The 10,684-nt window shown below is 42.1% G+C and overlaps 1 protein-coding gene across 2 annotated transcripts in view; it reads left to right on the plus strand.

The window, feature by feature from the left end:
• Window positions 1-9,925: 9,925 nt before the first annotated feature.
• The window catches only part of L3mbtl3 (L3MBTL histone methyl-lysine binding protein 3), a 129,842-nt gene continuing 129,083 nt past the window's right edge, over window positions 9,926-10,684 (plus strand). Inside the window, exon 1 of one of the 2 annotated variants that reach the window (XM_029560971.1) lies at window positions 9,926-10,046. The gene's annotated coding sequence lies outside the window, so the exon portion shown is untranslated. The remainder of the gene's footprint in view (window positions 10,047-10,684) is intronic. The other variant, XM_029560973.1, reaches the window with a different exon arrangement.

The following is a 10,684-nucleotide window of genomic DNA, read 5'->3' on the forward strand; positions in this document are numbered from 1 at the left end:
AGTGGAAGGAAAATGCTGAAGGTATTTGCACAAGATGGAGAGACCACCTAGTAGGGTGAGGGGATCCTCAGGTGGAGGCTGGCCTTGAACCCCCATAAACAGCTGGCTGACCTGATGAAAAGAAAGTCAACTAGGGCCAAATGAGGCCCTCCAATTTTACTGAATGCTTCTGAGTTAGTAATGTTTTATCTGTAAAGACAGCAACAAAAACATAGCCTCTCTTTTAGAGCAGTACATGTGCATAGTTTTCTGAAACTCCAATGATGTATGTGATTGGATTTGGGTATTTCTCAAATCTCCTTAGTGTATTTATAGACTCTTAACTTAGATCAATCTTTGCTTATTTGATCAGTGGTATGCTGAGATTTACCATTTTTATTTATTTATTTTTACGGTCAATAAATTCTAGGGCATACAGAAAGAATGCCCTCATCCCTATTTACAGACACTAGAAAGAGCCACTTTGTGTGTGTGGATGTGTGTTCATGTGGGTGCATGTGTGTTTGTACATTTACGTGTGAAGGCCAGAGGTCAGTCTCAGGTGTTACTCCCCAAATGCCAATTCCTTATTCTGCTTTTGTTCATTGTTTGCTTTGTTGTTTTGTTTTATAAACAGGGTCTTTAATTTGACCAGGTATTCTCCCCAGTGCTGGGATTGCAAACATATATCACCATGCCTAGCTTTTAACATGGACTCTGGGAATTGAATTCAGGCCTTCATGTTTGCAAAGCAAGCACTCTACCCCCTGAACCATCTCCGCAGCCCCAAGAGCTACTTTCTTGAACAGCTTGTCATAGGAACATATTGAGAAATCACTGAAATCACTGATATATGGTGAAATAGTTTTATATTGAGTTTCAAAATTGTCTTTTTTTTTTTTTCGGACACGGTCTCCCTAGTCATGGTCTACCTGGAAGTCATGATGTGAACCAGGGTGGCCTTGATCTCACAGAGATCCACCCGCCTCTGCCTCCCAAGGGCTGGGATGAATTATTTGGTCTTTTTGAGACAGGGTCTCCCCAGCTGATCTGGAACTCGCAATGTAGAACAGGCTGTCCTTGGACTCACTCAACCCCATGTCTAACTAGCAGCCAGATTCTGATGTAAAATCATGGTATCCATTTCCTAAGGTCTTTCTGGGTCTTCCCCTAGGGACCATATAGAGACACAATGGTGTCAACCCTGCACTCAAGAGGCTGAGGCAGGAGGATAGTGATTCAAGTATAGTCTAGCCCATATAATGACAGTTTGTCTCAAAAACAACAACAGAATACAGAGTGCTGGTCTTGATCTCACAGAGATCTGCCTGCCTCTGCCTTCTGAGAGCTGTGACTAGAGGTGTGTGCCTCCAGGCCCAGCTTCAAAATTGTCTTCTTTAAAGAGGCTAAGCCCATTGAGGAACCTCAGCTTTAAAACCTTCCATCGATTCTAGTTACTGAAATAGAACCAAGTGCAAGGCATAGCTAATATAATTCAAAGTAAAAGATTGTCTCCTCTTACAATGACATTCCATTCCGAATTCTATATGAACAGTTAACATTCCAGACTTCACACACACACACACACACACACACACACACACACACACACTGTATTTATTCCATTCCAGATATAGGTATTAACAATTGGAACCATGCCTCAGTGATTTCCCTTAAGAAAGATAATGTGGGAATGTTATAATAAATATTTAGTTAAAAAACTGAAAAGGCCTGGAGAATGTAAAAGTGCAATATAAATGCTAAATAAAGATAATATATTTTGAACAGCAGACTCCTTTGAAATCAGGCTTATGAATTCCATTAGTACTGTGTTTACATGTTTTTAGGAACTTTTAAGAGGATCTTGCCCACGAACATGCCTGTGACATATACTTGTGGCCTGGTGACCAGCTGAGAAAGGAGCAGTTGAGAAAACAATATAATAATACACATGAAACTATTCTCAAAAAAATTTAAAATCACATTTATTTGTATGTATACATGTGTGTGTGGCAGTCAGAAAACAACTTAGAGGAGTTGATTCTTTTGTTCTGCCATGTGGGTCTCAGGAATTGAACACAAGTCACCAGGCTTGGACGCAAGCACCATAACCCACTGAGTCATGTCACCAGCCCATAACATTTCTTTAAATTATTTTAAAAATATATTTAAAACAATTTTATTTATTTTTATTTTATGTGTATAAGTGCATTGCGTACATGTGTGTAAGTGCACCCATGTCAAGCAATGTCCACAGAGGTTGGAAAAGGGTGTCAAGTTTCCTTGGGACTGGGGTTATGGACAGTTGTTAGCTGCCATGTGGGTTCTGGGAACTGAACCCAGGTCCTCAGTGCTCTTAACCATCGAGCCATCTCTCCAGTCCCTTCTTTAAATTATTTTTAAAATGTTCATTGAACACTTATTATGTGCAAGTACAATTCTGGATGTCAAGCATGCCACAAGAATAAAATAGGCAAAAGTCTGACAAAAGACCTGAATAAGCATTTCTTAACAAAGGCCCAGAAACAGTCAACAAATATTCAACACTGCTAATTATTAGGGAAATGCAAATTAATGCTATAATCTCACACCTGTTAGGATGGTCATTATAAAAAAGATGGAAGATTGGTGTGGGCCAGGATGTGGAGTGTATGCCTATATACCATGGGGAATATAATAGTAAAGCCAATATGGAAAACAGTATGGAAGTTGTTAAAAAAAATTAAAAAATAGAACTATCAAAGGCCTAGCAATGCTGTATCTCAGTATATATTCAAGGGCTTCAAAATCAGTATGTTAATGGGATCATTGCACTCCCATGTTGATTACAGCACTATTCATAATAGTCGGGTTATAGAATCTATTCATGCGCATCCAACAATGAACAGATAAAGAAATGCAGTATATATGCATAATGCAATACGATTTAGACCTAAAAAGAGGAAAATTGTATGAGTGTTGTGGGACATGCCTTTAATTCCACAACATAGGAGACAGAGGCAGTCAGATCTCTGTGAGACCAAAGCTGGCCTGGCCTAGTCTACATAATGAGGCTACTGGAATACCTTGTCGCAAAAGACCAAAAAAAATAATTGTTTTATTTGAGACTATATGGAGGATCCAGGAATTAAGTCTGTCTGAATAAGGAAAATAAATATCAAGTATTCTTTTAACAAGAACTAGACACATAGAAACAGAGTAGAATGGAGCCATGAGAGACTGAAAAAGGAGGGAATGTGGTTGGGGGCCAATGGATACACTGTTGCAATAAGCAAATCCCCAAGTATCTGAGGTGGGAGACAAGTTAATTATCTTGATTCAATCATTCCACATTGTATACAGTTAGTATCGATTTCGTACTTTGTTGTGTGAGACCCCCTTTTTTATTAAAGCGACAAAAATACCTGAGAAAATAAAAGGAAGAGTTTGTTTTGGCTTCCAGTGTCTGAGGTTTCAGTTTACCGTGGGATGGCTCCATTGCTTTGAGGCTGGGAAGAGATAGAACATCACTGTGGCAGAGGAGGCTGCTCCCCTGCTATGTTGCCCTGTGCCATGTCCTCAAGCTTGTGATTTTTCTTGCCTATTCCTCCTTACTGCCTTGGTATTACATATGTGCCACCATGCTCAGTATCTTAACTTTCTCTGACTTTGTGATGCTCATCAGCTGCATTTATTTCCATTCTCTCTTGTTCCTGTGGATGAGTGTGAGTGGCCACTGCCATGGGCATGCTTTCTCTGGTGACTCAAAGACTGCCCTCTGCTACTCCATTCAGTTCTTGGATTAAATGCCCATTCCTGGCCTAATCACCGGTGACCAGGAAGCCAGAGCAAATGGAAAGAGTATTCTAGAGCTTGTCTCTAAAGAAATTGAAGACTATTGTCACAGATACATTCAGAAATCTTGTCTGTCCCCTCTAATATTGCTTAGTTATAAGCCTTTGGATTTAGGTTTTCTTTTTAAATTTTCTTTTTTCTCAGTGCTGGGGATTGGATAGATCCTTGTGCATGGTAGACAAGTGCTCTACCACTAAGCTATTTGAATTTGGCTTTGTTTGTTTTGAAACACTGTCTCATATGTGGTCCAGACTGGTCTCAGAATCTTATTCCTCCCAAGTGTTGGGACTACAGGTGTGTGACACTATATCTAGTATGCCCCCAGCATTTCGATTATATTTCACAATCACAAGCTCTGTGCTAAGAATGCATGCTGAGGGGCTGGAGAGATGGCTCAGTAGTTAAGAACACCGGCTGCTCTTGCAGAGGACCCAGTTCCGGTTCCCAGCATACATGCTGGTTAACAACTGTTTGTAACTCCAGTTCCAGGGGATAGGACACCCTCTTCTGCCCTCCAAGGGCATTTCAAGACATGGGTATACTTACATACATGCAGGCAATACACTCATGAACATAAAATAAAATAAAATAAAGTTTATTAGTGGGTCATAAGAAAGAAGATAAGTACTGAAATTAAAGTACTCAAGTGAACCTTTCATTGTTATCAAGAACTGTTTCTTTTTTTTAAATGTTTTATTTATTATTTTTATTTTATGTGTATGAGGGTATTGCCTGCATGTATGTGAGTGCACCTGTGTCGTGCAATGCTGTGGAGGTCAGAAGAGGACACTGAATTCCCCTGGAACTGGAGTTAAGGATTGTTCATAGCTGCCATATGGGTGCTGGGAATCCAACCCGGGTCCTCTGCAGGAGCAGTCAGTGCTCTTAAGCACTGAGCCATCTCTCCAGTCCTCAAGAACTCAGTTTCTTAAGCTGTGAATTGTGACCCCATATGAGGATGCATAACTAAATATGGAGGAGGTCACAAAAAATTGGCAATAGCAAAAGGTTTTGACCACACAACAACCATAAATTAATTCAAAATCAAACATGCACTGAATCCAGCAATATTCTCTTGTGTTTCTTGTGACTTCATACTTCCTTGGTTCTGTGCTCACATGCATAGAGTGCCAAAAATGCTGCCTGAAAAACCCAGGCTCAGATTTGAGACCACTGTATGTCATTAACTGTAGTCATTTCACACAAAGGTTTTTGCTCTGATATAAACATCATGGTTTAATTACGGAAAACAAAGCCTTTTAATATTTTTGCTCTCATTCTTTAGCATGTATCAAATGAATTTATATCTGGATTGTATTGTGTTAGAATGTCTGATTTTAAAAGTTACTCTTCGAGTTGCTGACTTGGGTTTCATATATACACACATACAACGTATCAAATAAAGTTTGTCTTGAGATTAGGATAAAATGTCCAATGATTTCTCAAGTGGCCTTAAAATATTTCTGTCATTTTTAGTATGTATTTATATGAAACAGAATTCTCAGCATTGATGATTATAAAATCAAAACACCAGTCAGCTCTGAAATATGTTGAAGGTACGCTCTGCTCTGCAGTACGGTATAGTCAGACAAAATTTAAAATTTAATTATTTAATTCTTTTGTTCTTTTTTTGAGGCAGGGACAGGGTTTTACTATGTAGTCTTTCCTGGCCTGGTATTCACTATGTAGAGCAGTCTGGCCTCAAACTCACAGAGATTCACCTGCCTCTGCCTCCCCAGTGCTGGGATTAAAAGTGTGTGCCACCATGACTGGCAAGATTTAATTCTTGATGTGAGAATAAACAAGCACATCCATCTCATTAGTATGATAATTCATCTTTTATAAACAGTAACAAAGAAGTGTTTTAAAATAAATTTCTTTATTATTTATTATCAATAAATGTTTATTTCTATGCCTATTTTATATACTCAGAAACCCAACAAACATCCTGTAAAAAATATCTAGAGACAAAAGAGCTGTAAATAGCAAAAGTATAAGAAGTCCTAATTTTGAACACTGAGGAAGCTGAAAATCAGCTCTTACAAATATCAATAGTAAGAATCTTGATGCAATCAATGCTAACATCATTACTATCCTTGGAAAAACACAGAGTACACAATTACATAGACAAAAAAAAAATCACTGGGTACATACTTAAAAGTCAGAAAATCCTTTAAAAACTATGGTTTTGAGTATTGTTCACCTAGATTTTTTTTCTGGAAATATTAAATTTTACCATAAGACCAGTGACCAAGAACATATATTACAACATGAGGTACTGGGTTAGGAAAGCAGTTTGTGGCTAAGAAACAGATCAAACCTAACTAGCCATTGGGGAATGGAATCCATGACCTTTATCTCATTAGTGTGCCTGGGGAGTAAATGAGCTCTCCATTGATGACATTCTGCTACCTCGCAGGTGGATGATCCTTCACTCCTGACTTAACATTCCTTTCAGGGTTCCATATTATCTGTACTAAAATGTGACAATGCTCCTGTTACATAAGGAGGGGCAGAGGGGGACATGGCTTTCAAAGAAGCTCAGAAATTAATTAGTCTGTTTCTCTGACAAACTAGGGAGAGAATGGAAGGTTTGTGAGGAGGCCTACTTGGTGGTTTCTAGTTGTGGTGGCACAAGTGGTTCAGAACACCTTGGATTTCACCTCTAGACATTTTCAAATTGGGGGAGGGATGGGGGCCGGCTCATGGAGGAGGTCAGCCAAGAGTTTATCCAGCACAGGCATATGTCCTGCCAGTGTACCATAAGCTTAGTGTTAGAAACAGGGAGTGAAAGTTTCTAAATTGAAGTTCATGCGAGTGGCAGTTACAGGATGTATAGTCTGAGGTTTTGAATGACCTTCATTTAGGAGCTGTTGTGAAGCATTAAAATGTCTTTGAAAAGTAAGTGCTGTAATTTATTTAAAACATTTTCCATGTAAAATGACTTTAGCTTCAGCAGATCAAGGAATGAATCAACCTGCAATCATTGGTGTGTGCGGGGGGGGGGGGGGGTAATGAAAATTTGGTATAAAAATACAAAGAAAAATAAGGACGTGAGCAAATTTTTCTTCTGGGGATGACAGGGAACTGGTAGGCCTTGGTCTGAAGGATGGATTTGGTATTTACATGTGAAAGGATGGGGCAGGATGAGACAGGCAAATGTGAAGGAGTAAAGAAGGATGAGATTTAATGATGCTGGACAGAAGCATGAAGTATTAGCTGGTGAATGAACGACAGAAGGTTGATGGAGATAGGGCAAAGAAGCTTCAGCTAGTATACTACTGTATGGGGAACAAATGACTCAAGATACTGTAAAGAGAACCATTTATATGAAGAATAAAACTAATATCTAGATTCTAATGGCATTTTTTGCTTGACTTAGATGGTGGCATTCAAGGATTATTTTGTTGTTGTTAAAAATTAATAGCAGCCTTTAAGGTCATTATTCTTATAGAAACTACCTTCGAAAAGTGCCACCATCTTGGATCACATTTTGGAAATAACTGAGATGACGCTTTAATAGTGGTCTCTGGAGGAGAGACACACCTCTATCTCTATTACAGTGAACCTCAAGTCATCCTTACTTCTGTTAGTGAAGTTTCACCATGAGCAAGTTTCCAGGCAAGATTTGCTCTCAAAACCCTGGGCCTTTATCAGGCATTCTGTGATTGGTCAACTTTCCCAGAAATCTTTTAGGGATAGTGAGTCATCATATATCTCCGATGCAAGTCATTCAAGAATCAGTTTAAAGCCAGGCATGGTTGCTCACTCCTTTAATCCCAGTACTTAGGAGGTAGAGGCAGGCAGATCTCTATGAGTTTGAAGTTACCCTGGCCTACATAGCCAGTTTGGCCAGGGTAACACAGTGAGATCCTGTCTCAATAAATAAAGAGGAAGAAAGAGCTTGAGCCATCACATCTTTTTTAAAAATTTTTATTATTATTTTAAGTGTACGAGTGTATGAGTGTGTTGCCTACATGTATGTAAGTGCACCTGTGTCGTGCAATGCCTGTGGAGGTCAGAAGTGGGCAGCAGATCCCCTGGAGCTGGAGTTATGGATGGTTGTTAGATGCCATGTGTGTGCTGGGAACTGAACCCTGGTCTTCTGCAAGAGCAGACAGTGCTCGTGACAGCTGAGCTATCTCTCCAAACCGAGCTATTACTTCTGGAAGACCCTTCTGTGTAGCCACAGACACACCTCAATTGTATTTGCTACCATAATATCTACTTCTTTACCACTTCATTTACCACTGTGGCCCATAATGCTACTTTTGGCCATCTTTTCACCCCGGAGCGCCTTGCAGGATAGGTTAGCTAGGCATGGTGGCAAAAACCTAACAGCCCAGCACTTGGCTGAGGCAGGAGGATTGCTGTGAGTCTGAGGCCAGCAAAACAAAACAAAACACAAAAACAAAAATTTAAACAGGAACTACTGAATTAATGTCTCTGAAAGTACGTACAGTAGAAATAGAAATATCACCTAAGAATTATCTAGAGAATAAATCTCTAAGATGGATGGGTTTTTGGAAAGAGGAACTGAAAATCAATGTTGAATTTCTTGGGGCAAGGTCTTAGGTTCACAGTAGACTGGCCTCTCTTTTTCTAGTAGTCTGCCTTTGGCCATTTCACTCTTTATTATTCAAGAATTGGAAAGAAAGGGACAAGAGCTGCAATTCCTATCCACTAATGAAGCTGTTCTGGTACAGCTTTGAATGGCGGCAGTGAAATCAGTCCTCAGGTGGTGATCTGAGATTATCAACAGCTCTCACTAACCAGGCCTTTCCCAGTGCACACTCTGGAACCAGTGACTGCTGAACACATGAGGCTTATTTTACAAGCTCATTTCAGCTGTTAGTTAGCACCTGTGTTCCAAAGTAGACATCAATCCATGTGTCTGGATTTTGGGTTTGGAGAACTCCACCGCTACACCGATGGGAGAAATAGTCGGGGGTCTGCTTTTCTAGGGTAATTTCATGGTCCTGAGGAAAGAATTTAACAGTTCATTTTCTGACACCAGTTCAAGGAACATTCCTTAAGTGAAAAAAAAATTCAATCAAGAATAACCATGCTTACACTTTGGAAGAAGGATTTTTAATATGGAGTTTCCATCTGTGATATATTTAAATTCTAGGCCTCAGGCAACAATAGCGAGAAAGGCCTTCTTTACCATCTATTAGATGCAAAACAAATAGTCCACTCTGGGGGGCGGAGCTTTCCCTTACCTTCCCACCGCCGCAAAGTGTAAGCCTCGCACAGCAAACTCTCCTATTCGAAACAAAAAGGTTTATCACAACTTTAATTACTTTGAATTCTTTCATCTGCACCCGCGTCTTACAGAAAAAGGGACCGGTAAGCTGCCCCACAACCAGCCTGTAGTCAGCAAGCAGAAGGCTGTCAATACCGAAATACAATACTCGCTTGATCCAGTTTGGACGCATTGACAAAGGCAGGGTTTGCTATTTAGGAGAGCTCAGCCATCTTGACTGAGTACATTAAGCGGGTGGTCCTCTTACTGCCTAGGTACTTGAGCAGGGATTTCTAAGTTGAGGTAGAACTCCCAGCATCCCACACAACAGAGGCCTAACCCCTTGAAGCTGTCAATACAAATCCCATTTAGGATGCGGAAAGAACGCGCAAGTTTCAGATGCCTACTTCATTCTGCATTCTTCCAGTCTCGCAAGAGGGGCCAATTAAACTCCGTAGAAGCTTAGAACTTTATTTCTTATTTTTCATGACCTGTGGCATGTATTTAGGCTCGGGGGAGCAATGGTGTGAGGCCAGGGCCCACTCTTTAATGGCTGAATGCATACATTTAACCAGCACATGGTGGATTCGCTGCTCTGAGAATTGCCTTAGAAAAAAAGTAAAGTGCAAAAGCAGACAAAGAAATCTATAACCTTAGCAGTCTTTCACATTTGTTCGGGCAGTTCTGGGAACCGGCTCCGAACCGGCGACAGGGATCGGGGAAGAGATGCACCTGAAGCGGTGTCTGCGGGCGGACGCCCTCGCCGAGCCGCTCGATTGCTGCTTTCTAGCGGCGAAGGCGCAGCAGCAGGCACAGCGGAGGCAGCGCGAGCCTCCCCGGCAGCGGCGGCGGCGGCGGCACCGGCACCAGCGCAGTTTCCCCTCTCCCCAGCCCTGACTCTACGCGCACATGCGCACTGCGCCCGCAGCCCTGGACCATTTGTCAGGACTACTCGTGAGACGGAGAAAAAAAAAGAGAAAATTTGGGGGTAAGAAGCGGTTGATCGGATCTAATCTCTAATTAATCCACAGATCGGCCCGTGCCCGAGCCATTCATTGATTTTTTTCTGGGTGAGGATGAAAGTTCCGAGACCGAGAGAGGGAAGGAAGCGCACCCTCGTCTTGGGAAAGAGATCAGGGGAGGGGAAGGAGGGAAGGGGTTTCTCCCCCACTTCTCTGCGCCTCTGGGAAACAGGAGAAAACTTAATCCCGGGGAAAAAAGTGGGCAAGAGACTCGGAAGCGGCTGGAGGGGTAGTCTGTGGGCATCACACTCTGAAGTAGTGAGTGCGAGTGCGAAAGAGGAACAAAAGAGAGAGAAAAGAGAAAGGAAAAAATGGGGGGAGGAGAGACTTGTATTTTTTCCTCCTTTGCGCGCACACGGGGAAGGGTGTGGGGGGCCGTGCGGAAGGGAGCGGGCCGAGGCGGCCGCGTCGGGCCGTCGCCGGCGCGCAGGCGGCGGGATGCGTGTGGGCCCCCTCCCCCGCGCCCCCCGAGCTTGTCACTTCGTTTGCTTTCCTGACACCCGGCGCGGGGTGGCGGTGGGGGGAGCGCGGCGCCGCGGGGCTGCGTGTCCTGGGCGGTGCTGGGGGGGAGGAACGCGGCGGAGCCGCAGCCTGCCCGGGGGGG

The sequence above is a fragment of the Nannospalax galili genome, unplaced genomic scaffold, assembly GCF_000622305.1.
Source record: "Nannospalax galili isolate Female #2095 unplaced genomic scaffold, S.galili_v1.0 scaffold53, whole genome shotgun sequence".
NCBI classification, from domain to species: domain Eukaryota; kingdom Metazoa; phylum Chordata; class Mammalia; order Rodentia; family Spalacidae; genus Nannospalax; species Nannospalax galili.